This window comes from Panthera pardus, unplaced genomic scaffold (assembly GCF_024362965.1).
Source record: "Panthera pardus isolate Hobbes unplaced genomic scaffold, ASM2436296v1 HiC_scaffold_6, whole genome shotgun sequence".
Taxonomy (NCBI): domain Eukaryota; kingdom Metazoa; phylum Chordata; class Mammalia; order Carnivora; family Felidae; genus Panthera; species Panthera pardus.
In genome coordinates this window covers 77,902,415-77,919,007 of record NW_026526991.1, presented here as the reverse complement: position 1 = coordinate 77,919,007, position 16,593 = coordinate 77,902,415, and the positions used below count along the sequence as shown (strand labels likewise).

General features: G+C 46.1%; 1 long non-coding RNA gene and 1 pseudogene across 5 annotated transcripts; one reads left to right on the top strand and one right to left on the bottom strand.

Moving 5' to 3' along the window:
* The first annotated feature begins 1,193 nt into the window (after positions 1-1,193).
* On the top strand, positions 1,194-1,608 carry LOC109268641 (40S ribosomal protein S20-like; annotated as a pseudogene).
* Positions 1,609-10,721: 9,113 nt separating this feature from the next.
* Positions 10,722-15,722, bottom strand: LOC109268796 (uncharacterized). Of its 5 annotated transcripts, none has more exons than XR_002080792.2 (4): positions 14,693-15,661; positions 14,184-14,309; positions 12,158-14,077; positions 10,722-11,076 (listed from the first exon to the last, which is right to left on the bottom strand). It is a non-coding gene; the product is annotated as an uncharacterized LOC109268796 (long non-coding RNA). The 5 variants fall into 5 exon arrangements; XR_002080793.2 differs by having other exon boundaries at positions 12,204-14,077; XR_002080795.2 differs by lacking the exon at positions 10,722-11,076 and having other exon boundaries at positions 13,131-14,077; positions 14,693-14,877; positions 15,613-15,722.
* Positions 15,723-16,593: the final 871 nt, after the last annotated feature.

Sequence of the window (16,593 nt, the reverse complement as noted above, 5' to 3'; positions counted from 1 at the left end):
ATACACATTTCCATCCTCATCCTACTGGACTTCTCAGCCATTGATACATGTGACCAGTGGCTCCTTCTGACATTCTCTTTTTGGAATCTGTGGCACTACGCTCTTGGTGTTTCTGCCACTGCCTGGTGGTAGCTTTTCAGTCTCCACTGTTAACACATTGGCTTGTACCAAACAATTAAGTGTAAGGAGTTCCTCCAATCTCAGTCCCTAGGCCCCCTTCTTACGTAGTCTCATCCTATTGTTTTTCAAGTGGTTCACAGATTTATATACCACCAGCTCCCATCTTTCATGTATCATGGGAGACTCACATATCTGACTGGTACTTGGTATCTCCACTTGGAAGTGCTACAGGCATCTTCTACCTAACATGTTAAAACCAAAACCACTCTTTGATCTTCCTTGCCCTTCTCCTTGCAACATCCTTCTTCATTATTTCTCAATTCAGTTAATGGCAATACCAACTGCCTGAAGCTCAGGCCAGTAACCTGAAAGTCATTCTTGATGGCTCCCTCTCCAGCACCTACTGTGCCCACACCAGGCCTGGTGCCCTCAGTTCCACCTCCCACGTGTAGCTCAAATCCAGACCTCTCTACCACCACCTACTCCAAGCTGCCATCTCCTCTCCTCTGAACTACTGCAAATCACCTCCTAACTGGTCTCTCTTTTCTCTCTTGTCCTTCAATTAATTCTTTTTTTCTTTGAAGGTAATTTGGAACATTAATTAAAGCTTTTCAGTGGCTTTCTGCTGTGGAAAGGTTTTCTGTCCTATAGTGGCAGTTAGGATAGAATCGGGAGCCCTTACATAGGCCTGTTGTCTATGTCTCTGGGTTCTTTTCAAGCCACTCTCTTCCCTCTCTTATTACACTTCAGCTATACTTTGCCTTCCTTTCTAGTCAAGCTCTTTCTGGCTATAGGGTCTTTGCATCTACTATTTCCCTCGCATGGAATTCTCTTTCCTTCCCTTGCCTTGCCTTTCATTCCTCTCCCCATACATTTGTTGTCTGACAAACTTCTACTCAACCTGCGAGTCTCGATACTTTCTCCTCAGGCCTTTTTCAACCTTCTGATGTAAAGTAGGTTTCTTGGGGTATCTGGCTCGCCCAATTGGTAGAGCATGCGACTCTTGATCTCAGGGTTGTGAGTTTGAGCCCCACATTGGGTGTAGAGATTACTTAAAAATAAAATCTCTGCTGACTCACAGCTGTTCACTCTGGCCAAGGAACAAGTCGGTCAGGAAGCCAGGCCGCAGCCATGGCTTTTAAAGACACCAGGAAGACACCTGTGGAACCAAAGGTGGAGATTCACTGAATTAGAATTACTCTAACCAGTCACAACATAAAATCTTTGGAGAAGGTATGTGTTGACTTTATCAGAGGCACAAAAGAAAAGAATCTCAGAGTGAAAGGACCAGTTTGGATGCCTACCGAGATTCTGAGAATCACTACAAGCAAAACTCCTTGTGGTGAAGGTTCTAAGACTTGGGATCGTTTTTAGATGAGGATCCACAAGCGACTCATTGATTTGCACAGTCCTGATATTGTCAAACAGATTACTTCCATCAGTATTGAGTCAGGAGTCGAGGTTGAAGTCACCATTGCAGATACTTAAATCAACCTTTTTAATAAATTATCAGTTAAAAAAATTAAAATAAAATCTTAAAAAAGTAGTATAGGTCTCTCATAATTTCTTCCCATAACTTTCCTTTATAATACTATAATTGGTAGTTATACATTTACTAGAGTATTTATTTGTTGTTGAATATATGTTCCCCCATAGACTGAAAGCTCCATGGGAGCAGAAATTACATGTCTTTTGTGTACCACTACTCATCCTTACAATGCACCTGAGACATAATAGGCCCTTAATAAATATTTGTTGAATGATGAATAAATTAATATCTTCCTGATAGGCATATTACACTGTGAAAACAGACATCAGAGCTTGACACCAGTAAATATTTATGTCATATAGCTTGTGTAGGTCCACCTTGCTAGGATTCTAGACTCGTCAACTAGTCTTTTTCTTTTCTTTCTTTTTTTTTTTCAATGTTTTTTCAAATTATTATTTTTTTTTTTAGAAAGAGAGAGAGAGAGTGCATGCATTAGTGAGGGGCAGAGGGAGAGAGAGAATCTTAAGCAGGCTCCGTGCCCAGCACATAGCCCAATGCAGGGCTCGGTCTCACAACCATGAGATCATGACCTGATCCAAAACCAAGAGGTGGATGCTCAACTGACTGAGACAGCCAGTCACTCCAGGTCAACTAGTCTTTTGATAGTCCTCTCATTTCTAATGGAAATCTCTTCAGGTCCCCGGGGGCATAACAAAGTCCAGCTGAACTTTAACACCAAAATTCCTGATTGAGTGGCTCCTCTATAGAGATACATGCCTCAGCCCCCCAAAGTGTCACCAAGTATTTTTCAGAGTCCACTTCTCTTCTCCACCCAGCCCCACTGCTCCTCTGGGAGGATGTCCTCCTCCTTGGGGGCTCTCAGGGGGTTCCCACAAGGTAAAGCCCTCAAGATTCCCTTAATGCTCTGTCTCTTTTATCTTCACTATGCTGCATGAATCTCCTAGGACTCCTTTCCTTCCAAGTCATAGAACCAACTCCAACTTGTCCGAACACAAAGCGGGCATGATTAGTGTCGTGACCCTGGAAGAGCTGGGGCTGAGCGCTGGGAAAAGCTAGAAGCAAGAACCTCTAAGCTATCTGGCCTTGGCTCTCTGTCCCTCGTCTCAGCTCTTTTCTTCCTCTTGGCTTCATTTTCACCTCCTGCAGATAAGTTTTCTCCATGTATTTGGGGACATAGCTGCAGCAGGTCTGGGGTTTCATGCACAAACCCCACATCCCAGAGAGTAAGGGCTTTCCCTCTATTAGCTCTACGTAGAAAAATCTGAGGGAGGACATTACTTGCCCTGCTTGAGTGACATCTCAGTGCTGTGCAGCTGGGGGTATGGAGTCACAGGTGTAAAGGGCTGGGCAATAATACTCTCCCACGGGAGGAAATGAGCAAGGAATACTACCAGAAGAGGGGGAAAAAGTGTATGAGGTGACATTAGAATGTCTATTACACTATGTTTTATGTGTACAGCAGTGAGGCTTCCTGTTATGGGTTGAATGGCTATGGGTTGAATTGAAAAAGACATGTTGAGGGAGTGCCTGGCTGCCTCAGTCAGTAGAGCATGTGACTCTTGATCTCAGGGTTGTTGAGTTCAAAACCCACATTGGGCATGGAGTGTATTAAAAAAAAAAAAAAAAAAAAAAAAAAAAAAAAGATACGTTGAGGTCCTAATCCCCCAGTACCTCAAAATGCATTTTTTAAAGTAGGCTTTACACCCAGCACACAGCCCAACACAGGGTGTGAACTCATGACCCTGGAGCTGAGATCAAGAGTCCAATGCTGGGGCACCTGGGTGGCTCAGTCAGTTAAGTGTCCGATTCTTGCTTACAGCTCAGGTCGTGATCTGACAGCTTCATGGGTTTGAGCCCTGCATCAGGCTCTGTACTGACAGTGCAGAGTCTACTTGGGATTCTCTCTCTCCCTCTCTCTCTGCCCCTGCCCAACTTGTGCTCTGTTTCTCTCAAAATAAATAAATAAATAAATAAATGAAAAAGAGTCTCTAAAAAAGAGAGAGAGAGAGTCCAATGCTTAAGTGACTGAGTCACCCAGACACCCATTAAAACGTGATCTTATTTGGAAATAAGGGCATTGCAGATATAATTAGTTAAGATGGGGTCACACTGGAGTAGTGTGAGCCAGTAATCTAATGTAACTGGTGTCCTTATAAGAAAATATTAGTCATGATACTTGTTAAACAATAATAGGAAGGGAGATTTCATTCCGGGGTATTATGGCAGTAGGTGTAGAGACCACTGCAATGGGGTTTTGGCAGGAGAGAGATTAATCTTGACCCGGAACACAAGGCAAAGTGGGAATTTATAGCCAGGGAGCAGGGTGGGGGTCAGTGGATGGACAATTACTAGGAAAAAACATCAGAGGTAAGGAGGGAATTTTTTGCTAGGCTAACCTAACAGGATTCTTGCTGCAGGCGGCCCAGTGGAGGCAGACATCACCTGGGGGGGCGGGGGGGGGGGGGTGACGGAGGATGACAGACCCAATCAGATGTTGAGGGTGAAAATTCTGGCTAAAATGGGGTGACCCAAAGAAGGACATGGAACTTGGAAGTTGAGGCCCTGTTGAGAAGAAAGTTGGGAGCCTGACTAGAGTGTGGTCAGGGAGAACACTGTGTAAAGAAGGAGGCACAGAGATTGGAGTGACGCATCTATATGCCAAGGGACGCCAAGGATTGCCACCTGTCACCAGCAGCAAGGAGAGAGGCGTGGAACAGATCGTTCCACCATGCCTCAAAAGGAACCACCCCTGCCAATGCCCTGATTTTGAATTTCTAGCCTCCAGAATTGTGAGAAAATAAATTTGTGTTTTCTTAAGCCACGCAGTTTGTGGTACTTTGTTACATAGCCCCAGGAAGTGAACACAGGGCCCCTTTTCTAACTCTGAATGGCCTTTTGTCAGAATCACATAGAGTTTCTCATAAAACCTCCCTATACCTTTTGACCAGCTTCGGACTATACCTGACTCCCTGTGGGAGTTCAAAACCAATTCCGGGGGGCGCCTGGGTGGCTCAGTTGGTTGAGCGTCCGACTTCGGCTCGGGTCATGATCTCACAGCTTGTGAGTTCGAGCCCCGCGTCAGGCTCCGGGCTGACAGCTCGGAGCCCGGAGCCTGCTTCGGATTCTGTGTCTCCCTCTCTCTCTCTGACCCTTCCCCGCTCACGCTATGTCTCTCTCTCTCTCAAAAGTAAATAAACGTTAAAGAAAAAAATTAAAAAAAAAAAAACAACAAAAAACAATTCCGGGACTCTGAAAGTGGTTAACGCTACTCCCATTGTATCAGCTCCACTGTGGCCACTTCTCTCCTCTACCCAGCAACCACCGTCCCCCAAGGGGCATGCCCACCGTAAGCTTTGGCTCACACAGGAATGTTCTGCTATGGGTCTCTTTTACTGGCGGGGGAGGGGGGGGGTGGGGGGGGGGGAGAATTCTTTGATTAGGCTGACTCAATCCCTTTAAAGTTGGGCAGTTGTATTTTTCATTGGGAATGAATAATGTGGCATTCTCTTTTATATATTCCTATCTTTGAGCTTCGTTAGTGAGTTAGTATCTGAGTCCTGTTTGGGCTACTGATTAAGATTCCGCATCTGCGAAGGTGAGAACTAAACTTCCTGGCCCTGACTGAAGGCCAGGTGGCACCCACCTCCATGATATCCCATTGTTTCTTCCCATTGAAGTGTCCTCACGGATGAGTTGGACTCTGGTTATAGAACTCTTTCCTGTCAGAGGACCATGCCCCTCAGTCCTGAGGATTAGAACTAAATGCGGCTGTTTATCTACATTATCCCTGAAAGCTGCTGTGATTTTATTTCATCTCAAATTTATTTTTATGCTATAGAAAATAAAACACCCCCAATAGATTAACTCTACTGTTATTTAGTGGTAGCTTCAAATCCCCAAGAAGACTTGTCCTTGGGCATAATGTTTTTATACACTAAGTAGTTATGAGCGTCTGTGTGCATGCATGGATGTTTGGCTTCAAATGAGTGGCTTTTACAACGTGATAACCTTGTGCCATATGTTGGGCAAATATCTTGGCCATAATTCACAGGCAACTGACAGATTAATAGATCCTCTGCCGTTCTCATTGTGGAGACTTTGTGTTAGTGGCCTTTGTCTACCATGGATCTGACAGAGGGGAAGGATTAGCTCACTGACGCTGGGAACACAGTTGACAAGGGATTTTGTGAAAACAAAGCCAAACAAACGAGGCAGCGTCCATAGGCACCTGGCTGAATAAATTAAACTTGATTGAATCCTCTATTATAATGATGACAGGAAAGGAGGTAAAATATGCCTTTCCTAACGAGCTTCTTTAAAATCATTTACTATTTAAAACTTGCTTTTCCAGGAAAGCAGAAACTTACTTAGCAAGACACCTTCAACTGGGTCTTTAAGGCTCTTCAACTGGCACTGGGCCCCCAGAAGTATAGTGCACACTTCCTGAAAGCATAGTCACTGGAAGTCGTTGCTTCAAAGCCAATGCTACAAACGAACTCAGTGCTCTTCTCCCCTTGGCCTGTCCTGGCTTCTGAGTGGCCACATGGGGATGGGCTCCATGCAGGAGAAATTAACTGTATCCAGAAGGGAAAAGACTGATTTGAAGTAACGGTCTAAAAAGGACTATGAAAATAGAGACAAAATAAGTCTAGATTCTATAAGAAAGATGAAGAAAAAAAAATAACACCAAGGTTTACTACTAAGCTTGGTGTAAATACTGTACCGTTGAATTTAACATTATCTCGGGGCCTTTCCTTTGCTACAAGTTGGCATTACTAGCCAGCATGAGGCACCCAAATGGAAAAGTACAAAGGAAGAACATTTTTCATTTTGTCAAAATGAACACATATGTGATTACACAAGTGCCCTGTGAAAAGGTGAGAGTCTGCATAGTGTGATTTTAATAGAGTCACACTTGTCCAAATAGAAATTCCTATCAACCCGCCATTGTGTTCTCTTCCCACAGATAGTGTCCGCCAACAGAGAGACCCCCCGGCAAAAGCCAGCGGTGTAGGTTCCAGAAGGATAGCGTTGAAATACGCTGGGATTAAAATGTTACCTAGGAGTGGAAGGAGTAGCTGAGGTTAGCTTTTACCCTTCAGCGAATTAGAGTCGACCAGAGAATTAGCCATTCATCTTGGTAGACAGGGGACTGATGTTTGATTTCCGTGTGGGATTGGGGTGCACACCCCAAACAGGAAGTGACCAAGGGTCATACAGAATAGAATAAACAAAGCCAGAGAGGCAGAGAGAGGCAGCGTGCGTGGTGAGAATACTTACTGAAACTGCCTCAGAAAACTTATTACTGCCATTTCCCAAGCTATATCATTTTTTGGCAAATTACCTAAATTTTATGGGCTTTAGGGTCCTCATCTGTAAAACTAGGGTCATAATACCACTGTCATAGGACTGCTGTGGAAATTAAATAAGATAAACATAAACCTGAACATATGAGACCAGGTTTGCATTTGGAAATATAAACTTCATACTTGCTTTGTTACCGGATAAGCTGCAGTTGTAAAGGAGAACCAGTTAGGAAGTGTAATGGGGCACCTAAGGAAGGTTCTGAACTGTGGCCAAAGGTGGAGACTGCTAGGTTAACTGATTAATAAAAGTCTTGCTCCATATAACTCTCATGATCACTGCTGGACCTCAACTGGAGCTTTTGGCAAACTTGTTTATTATTATTTTTTTTAACGTTTATTCAGTTTTGAGAGACAGAGGACGGAGTGCAAGTGGGGGTGGGGCAGAGAGGAAGGGAGACACAGAATTGGAAGCAAGCTCCAGGCTCTGAGTTGACACCACTCTCACGAACCGCAAGATCATGACCTGAGCTGAAGTCGAACGCTTAACCGACTGAGCCACCCAGGCGCCCCTTGGCAAATTTGTTCTGTAAAGGGTCAGATAGCAAATATTTTAAGCTTTGCAGTCCATACCCTGTTGCGACTACTCATCCCAGAAAAGCACAAAAGCATCCGTGGACAATGAATGAATGAGCTTGACAGTGTTCCGATAAAACTTTGGTTTTTTTGAACACTTACATTTGAATTTCATATAATTTTCAGGTGTCACAAAATTTTATTCTTTCAAAATTTTTTGAACTATTTAAAAACGTGAAAACATTTCTTAGCTCATGGGTCATACAAAAACAGGTGGCAGGGGGAGGCAGGTAGGAGCAGGGCTGAAGTAGACAAAGGGATCAAGAGTACACTTACTATGGGGTACCTGGGTGGCTTTGTTGGTTAGGGGTCTGGCTCTTGATTTCAGCTCAAGTCATGATCTCAGGGTTTGTGGGATCGGGCCCCGTGTCGGGCTCCATAGCATGGAGTCTGCTTTGGATTCTCTCTCTCCCCCTCCCTCTGCCTCTGCCTCTGCCTCTTCCCTGATCGCACATTCGCTCTCTCTCTCTCAAAATACATAAACTTGGGGCGCCTGGGTGGCTCAGTCGGTTAAGTGGCCGACTTCGGCTCAGGTCACGATGTCGCGGTCCGCGAGTTCGAGCCCCGCGTCGGGCTCTGGGCTGATGGCTCAGAGCCTGGAGCCTGCTTCCGATTCTGTGTCTCCCTCTCTCTCTGCCCCTCCCCCGTTCATGCTCTGTCTCTGTCTCAAAAATAAATAAAACGTTAAAAAGAAAAAAATTTAAAATACATAAACTTAAAAAGAATATACTTATCATGATGTGAGCACTGAGACATGTATAGAAATGTTGAATCACTGTATTGTACACCTGAAAGTAATATGACACTGTATGTGAACTATACTTCAATTAAAAAAATAAAAGAAATAACCAGGTGGCAGGGCTGGATTTGTCCTAGGGGCTGAATGAAGTTTGCTGACCTCTGTTCTGGACACTGGATTATTTTCTTTATATTCATTATCTCCTTTAATTCACATATCAACCTGATGAGATAATGTCAGGAAGGGAACTCATGATGGGGGCACTTTGCTCTCCACGGTGACAGCCAGAGCAGAGGCACAGAGACTGGAACACAAGCATGACAAACACCTTACCACCTGGGAGTCAGTGGCAGGTTCAGGCACATCCATTCCTTGGGCATTTGAGCAGCTGGTTTCCACAGCATTTCTCCACAACAGCAGCAGAGTCCGATCAAAAACCAGGAAGCCAGCGGTACCCTAGCATCGCCCTCAACTTTCTCCTACTCTATCTCCTGCCAAAAAGACAAATAAAACGAATGTAGCACTTTTTCAACTAGACATTAACAATCTTTAGCTTCCTGCATTTTCAAGGAAAAATTACAAAGATTGTTGACGTCTTTTTTTTTTTTTGGAAATATACAAGAACTTGGGCCGCCTGGGTGGCTCAGTCGGTTGAGCGTCTGGCTCTGGACTTCGGCTCAGGTCATGATTTCACGGTTCATGAGTTTGAGCCCTGCATCAGCTCTACACTGATAGTGTGGAGCTTGCTTAGGATTCTCTCTGTCTCTCTCTCTGTCTCTGTCTCTCTCTCTCTCTCCCTCTCTCTCTTCCCCTCTATTGCTTGTGCTGTCTCAAAATAAATAAACTTAAAACACACACACACACACACACGAAGCCATTATTGAACACTTACTACTACTACTACATGCTTCGCACAGCTTATTTAATTTAATCTCAGAACAATAGAGGGAAACAGCTTATTAGTACACCCAATTGGAGGACGAGGCCTAGTTTGGGTACCCAGCCAGGATCAAATACAGTAAGTGGCAGATCTGTCACCCCCAAGTCCGGGTCCTTCCTGTTATCATACTATGACACGTCTAGAGCACAGTTGATGGGTATAACCTTGTTAGCGACATGAGCAGCTGAGCAGAAAGCAGTCACAGAAGGAAGGCCAAGAGGAAATCTGCCCCTGAGTGCCGGAGGAAGGCGGACAGGACAGAAGCACACGCCAGAGGTGCAATGTTATTAGAAACTTCTTAACTAGAAAGAGGTGTGTTCATACCCAGGCGTGTCTTTAAAAAATTTTATCCATCCAGCTTGGACACAACAGACACGTTGGTAGATTGGTTGAGGGGATGGGGGATGGAGGGTGGTAGGAAGTGTGCCTGGGGGGTCTGGGGCAGTTGCCGCCCTTGTATGTAGAGCTGACACAGGGTAACAGAAGGGCCACCAGGAGGCCAAGGGCACTGTCCTTTGTCTAACAAAGGGCAGGAGAGTGCACAGGAGCTCAGAGGACAGCGCTGTTATCTGCCCCAAGGGAGGTGCCACAGAGCACTCTGGGAACCCAGAGGTAGCACCTCATTCGGATCTCAGGGTTGAGTCAGATAGCGAGTGGCCTGTGGGTTGAGACACCAGAAAATGAAAGCAGCCAGAAGTACTTGCATTCTTTTTCTTTTCCTTTTTTTTTCCCCCAGGGGACTCACACCCATGTCCTCCCAGAACAGTTCAGTTGGCTGCAAATAAAGGTGGAGGAACTGGGCAGTTCAAAGCAGAAGGTGGCTCTCCCTCCCACCTTTCATTCAGAAAACCCACAAAAGTGTAGCCTGAGGGTGTGTGTGTAAGGAGCAAGGAGTGACTCCACCCACTCTCGAGTAGAGGGCAGTGGGCCCGAAATGTGAGTGAGTGTGTGTGCGTGCACACAAGTGTCTCTGGGAGGAGAGGGCAGGGAGGCTTGGCTCCAGCGGGCCAGAGGGTCTTCCTGGGGTTACAGCTGCACTTTGGGGCTATCACTGTGGACACTGTGGCTGTACAAAAGCGTGGCCAAAGCAGAGCAGGGATTCAGAGTCTTGAGAGGGAAAATAGTAGGATATGTGTTAAATAAACACCAGGATTCCACTGATAGGACACAAAGCAGGCATTAACATCAAGTTAACATCCTACTATCCTCTCTTCCTTTTCCTGGTAGAGCCCATAATCTAGGGGTGCAGACATGCATAGATCCCTAATTATAATACTAAGGGCTAAATACTGGGGATGACAGGTGGAGATACCATTGGCCCTATAACTCAGAAGGGCACTGAATTGGTGTGGAGGAGAGGCAGGGGTCCAGAAGTCTATTTGTTATCTATTTCTGTGTAACAAATTAACAAAAACATAGCTGCTTAAGACAACAAACATTTATTATCTCACAGGTTTTTTTTGGGGCGGGGGCGGTCAGGAATCCAGGCATGGCTTAACTGGCTGCCTCTCGTGGCTGAAGGTCTTCCATGAGGTTGCGGTTAATGCTGACTGCTGGGGTGGCCATCTCATCTGAAGGCCCAGCTGGGGGGGGGGGACCCCTGTGTCAAGCTCACTCACATCACTGCTGGAAGGATTCAGTTCCTCACAGGTTTTTGGCCGGAGGCTTCCCTCTGCTCCTTGTCACATGGCCTTCATCACAGAGCAGTTCACAACAAGGCAGCTTCTGCCACATTCCTTTCTTCAGAATCCCAAGGGCTGGATATGAGGAGCCAGGGATCAGTGGGGGCCACCTCAGAAGCTGCCTGTCATAGTACCTGAGCTAAGACCTGCAAAGCAGACAGGAGTCAGCTAAGGAGGAGAGAAGGCGTGGAATGGCAGGTATGGGAAGCCTGCAGCTATAATTCAGTGTGGCCTGAGGAGAGTGTGGCTCACCTGGGTGGAGACAGTGATGGAAAGGCCAGCAGGGCCTAGAGGCTATAAAACCCTTTAACCCAGATTTGCAAAGAAAGACTCTCTCCTGGAGGGATGGAAAGCTTAAAGCTAGAGGCTACAATTTAAGATTCAGCTCCCCACTGCTGTGGGGAGAATGGACTGGAGGGAGTAAGAGAAAGAGGGAGGCCATCAAGGGTTTGAACTAAGGTGGTGACTGGAGAGACAGAGTCTAGAAATATTAGAAGTTGGAATCTGGGGGTGCCTGCCTGGCTTAGTCGGTTGAGTGTCTGACTTCAGCTCCATTCATGATCTTGTGGCTTGTGAGTTCAAGCCCCACATCGGGCTCTCTGTTGTCAGCATAGAACCTGCTTCTGATCCTCTGTCCCCCTCTCTCTCTGCCCCTGCCCCACTTGCTCTTTCTCAAAAATAAATATAAAAAAAAAAAAAAAAAAGCTGGCTCACCTTTAAAAAAATAGTAAGTTGGAATCTCTTAGATTTGGGGACTGATTGCTTACTCTCTGTCTTCCCCTTCTGGAATACAAGTGTTTGGAGGGCACGACTTTTTGTAGTTTCTGTTATCCCCAGTGCCTAGAATAGTGGTTTTAAATGAATGAATGGGGTTACCCCCACGTTTCTAGCTTGACTAATGTGGTAGAGCCCTTCACTGAGATAAAAAACACAAAGAACAGGGGCACCTGTCTGGCACAGTAGGAAGAGTGTGTGACTCTTGATCTTAGGGTCGTGAGTTCGAGCACCATGTTGGGTGAAATTACTAAAACAAAACAAAACAAAACCCAAAACAAACAAAAAACCTCACAGAAACAACATAGCTAGGGATGTAATATTTGAGAAACACTGAGTCTGAGGTGCTTTGTGGGATATCTAACAGTAAATGCTTGGTAGGTAGTTGAAATATGGGGACCTGGAGACTTCCCAGTGAAACAGTGAGAGGTGAAGATCTGAGAGTCACAGCACCTTATGCCAGTTGTGGGAGCGGATTCTATGGCGCCTGGTCCGTTACCTCAAGTATCCAGGACACCTTGAAGAGCAGCAGGGCTTAAGAAAGCACAGGAAGAAAGGCCAACTGTCATTCACAAAAGAAAGTCCAAAATATGCTGCCACAGGGAGAAAGCAGGAATCTAGGAAAACCAGAGGGGACACCGATTGGTGAAAACAATGGCATCATCTGGCATCAAGTGTTAGGTAAGGAAGGACTGAAGGGTTCAGGAAGTTCAAGCCCTGGGTGGGTGGCGATGGAGGTGAAAAAAAAAGAGTATTTTCTGGAAATGCAAAGCATTATTTAACATTTTGGAAGTTAAAGCTGCCATTTCCAAATTTCACTAAAAGACAAACAAAATAGGGGTGCCTGGGTGGTTTAGTTGGTTAAACGTCCGACTCTTGGTTTTGGCTCAGGTCACGATTCCATAATTCATGGGTGAGAGCCCTGCTCTGACAGCGTGGAGACTGTTTGAGATTCTCTACCCCCACCCCCAGCCCCTTCCCTGCTTGCTCCACAAGCATGAGTTTCTTTAAATAAAAACAAACAAACAAAGACAGGCAAAATAGATTTAGCATTTAGACAACAGTTTCCCAAAACTGGCTTTTATAGCAGCAACTTAAGAATCACCGAGGAGGTTTTTCAAAACTACTAGTTTCTGAGTATGTCCCAGCCCTACAAAAATTAGTCTCCCAAGAGGGAGGGAAAACTAATTTTTTGAAAGCCGCCAAGTGATTTTGAAGTGTGACAAGGCTTTGAAATCATTCACTGAAACCTCTAAGAACCCCTGGTTCGCATTTGGCTTGAGCCCTTTTAGAAGAATTAAAGTGGCAGAAAAGTTCATAGATTGCTGTGAGAAGCTGATGGTTAAATTTAAGACTTTAATAGGAAATTTAAAGTAATCAAGAAAATAAACTCCCCCACAGTTAAAAACAAACAAACAAACAAACATAAAACACATCCTGTATGTTTATTATCAGGAAAATGCTGAGGACTGTAATTAGGACTATAAATTTAGTTGACAGTAAATGAGAGCTAGATTAGTAAATAAAACTGCTTGTAAACATTGGCAAATCAGTTATCCTCTCGGGTGTGGTTTATAAAAGAAACTGGCGGATATCGTAAGAGCTGGGGAGCGGCTCAGACTGGGGGAGAAGCGCCCACCGTTTCACAGCCCACAAAAGCTCTAGGGACCACCATCTCCCGTTGTCCGGGGAAAATGCCACAGGTACCTTCTCCCCATTCCCGGAGCACAGCCGGAGATGCAGTGGCCTCCATTTCCTCACAACCTTCCTTTGTCCCTGGCAATCTAACTTTGATCCTCAAAAGTCCATTAAACGCCCTTTCCAGGTCCCCAGGGACCACAGGCCTCATGAGCGCTACAAACACATAGCAGTCTTTCCAGAAGGAAGTCTCCAGAGCCCTGGGAAGCCTCTTGCTCACTCCCTCCCCGCCCCACTGCCAGCCCCATCTTCAGGGACTTCCCTCCCACCGCCTGGAAACAGGCTTCAAACTTCACCCCTCCCCCCTCCCCCTTTCCCTTGACGTTAAAGTGAACTAGTTTTCCCACTTCTACTTTTTCTTGCTGTCCTTAAAGATAATTACACAGGGTTTTCATTTGTTTTATAACATTTACTCCTCATCAGGAAATGAAAATAACAAAAAATAACAAACATAGGGAAGCTAGTAAGTCACAGCTTCCCCTCCCTTGCTCAGGGGAAGCCTCTGGAGCAAGGCTCAAATGTGTTTACATCTTCTGGTCAAATCACACCAGACCATTGGAGCCCTTTGGTTTCACCTCACTGGGCAGAATGTGCCTGCTGTCACGGTCTCCTTTTCCACACAGGATTTCTCGGTGCTCCTTAAGAATATTTCTTTAAAGTCAGTCCAATCTCCACCTAATTAGTCCACAAAGAAATGCAAATAAAATGGGATATCATTTTTATCTTATCAAGATGGCAAAGAAAAAAGAGAGACAGAAATAAAAACGAAGGCCGATGATACCGAGTTTTGGCCAGCTTGCTGGGAAGCTGACTCACTCATTCTGGCGCGGCTGGAGGGACTCTGAATCAAGAGCCTTACATATGTGCATACCCTTCAACCCAGTAATCCCACTTCGAGGAAAATATCCTGAGGAAATAATCAAGAGATGCAGTCAAGGATTTATGCACAGAGGATATTCGTTGCAGAGCCATAATTGAGAAAAACTGGCAAGGACTTAGGTGCCTCCCAGGTGGGGCTTGGCTCCGCAAATCCTCCTACATCCCTATGATGGAACGGGGCTCATTCGGCTGTGCAGTCATCCGCTCGGCAAATATTAGGGAACTTCTCTGCATTAGGCACTTGGGCGGGTAAACAAAACAGGTAAGTTCCCAGGCCCCCCCTGGAAGATGCACCCCCTAAAATTCGGGACCTCGGAAAGCAATTTGAAATTGTTGACATTATGTTTTGGGGGGACGCAGGTTCCACACTGTATCACCCCCACTCTCTCACCGCCTGCCATAAGCAGTTACCGATTCCGAAGAGTATCTCTTTCAGCGGCTCTCCCAGGTCGACCTCTCCTTTTCAAAAGCAGGTCCCGAGGCGCTGGGTAACCTGATCACGGCGGAAAGAGCCGCGACGCGGAAGTCTTCCGATTGGTTTCCAGTTCCAGGAAGTTGCAGACTTCGGGCAAATCGCGTCGCCTCTGGGACTGTTTCTAATCAAAAGAATGAAAGAAAAGGCCGAACCAACCCTTCAGGTTGTCTGGGTCTACTGATTTTTGGCCCGGGGACGGAGCCATTCGTGGGTGGGGGAGTCCTAACCCGCGCTGGAGGGAGGGAAGGCGGTGGAGCCCTCCAGGGTGTCTGCGTTTGTCATGGAGAGCTCTAGAACACAAAGAAGCCATGGACCACCTAGACTGGAGGGTGAAGGCGTCCGCACACAGCCGGGCTTCGGGGCGTGGGGTGGGGGCCGCAAGCTCCGAGCTCCCCCGCGCTCAGCTTTCCACCCCCCGCAGCGACGCCAGCCCCGCGGCGTCCTTGGCCTGAGTTGCTCCTTAATATTAACACCTAACCGCTAACAATCACCGGCGCTTCTAGGTGCAACACATTGTGTAGGCGATTTGGTCACCTCTCCCTCGCGCAGGGAAAGTATGAGGTCTGTGCTGCTACTCCCATACTTCCTAAGGCAAAACAGGCTTCGGACGGTTACAAGAGTTATACGAAGTCACGTGGCTAGCCCCTGGGCCTGAGCGCTTCACCTCGTGACAGGACAGTCTTTCTTCCTGAAAGAGCAGTGGGACAGCCTCCCGTTTTATCCCTCGTTCCAGTTACAGAAGACAAGGAACAGGGGTCGTAATGGTAGTTAGGGCTTGTTGCTTACCGACTGGGAGCCTGAGAGAACTAAGTCACGAGCAGGGTTGCCACAGTTTACAAGTGATCTTAGAACCTACCAGAGCCCTCTGCTTCCACTTAGAAACTCTCTTTCTCCCCTGCAGCGCCCTTCCCCCCGCCAGGGTGAGGGGTCGGCTCTGAAATGCGGCGGGGAAGAACAATAGGCGCCCTGGGCCCGAAGGGCGGAGGGCAATTTGCATCTCAGAGGAGCTGCTGTCGGGACGCCAGGTTTGGACTCTGACCCTTGCACTAAAGATCAGCGCTGGGAATTTCCTGTGACCTGTTGAGGTTTGCTGCTCGGAAGCAATAAGGAGTCTTTGACGTTAATATCCACTTAATTAAGGAATCTAAAATGGCAGTTTAGTGGCAGGATTCTGTGAGCTCCCTGAAATTGTACGGAAAAGTCTGTGTTGTGTGTGCATAGGTGCGTTTTTCTGGGGAGAGTGTTCATAACTTTCCTTGGATTCTCAGAGGGGCTCACAGCTGCCCAAAGGTTAAGAACTTCTGGTCACACGTGAGCCACACTGAAGGAAAACAATGGTGCAAATCCTGTGGGAGGAGTGGGAGCAGGAAAGGGAAAGACTTAACTGAGGGGAGGTGGGGGTGGGAGGGGAGACTTTCAGGTAAAACTTCTCTGAGAGGTAGGATTTGGGTGACGGGAGAGGAAGCTGACATTTCTTGCGCTCCTAGTGTGTGCCAGGCACTGTTCTAGACTAAAATTTATGAGGATTAATAGATTCTTAACAACAACCGCATGAGGTAAATAAGATTGTTCTGGCTTTATAGATTCATTCGTTTAGCAAATATTTTTCCAGCATTTATTATATGTATCAGGCACTGTTCCTAGAATGGAAGATACAACTGTTAACAAAACAGTGGAAAATGCCTTCTTTCATGGAGCTTAATTTCCGTGGGAGGCAGATGAGGAATCTGGGTTCACAGAGAGTTACCTGATACATAAGGGTCCTCAGCTAGTAGCAGGAGAGATTTGAACCCAGGCTGTACAGCACCAAAAGTTTTTTGTTTTTATGATGACTTTA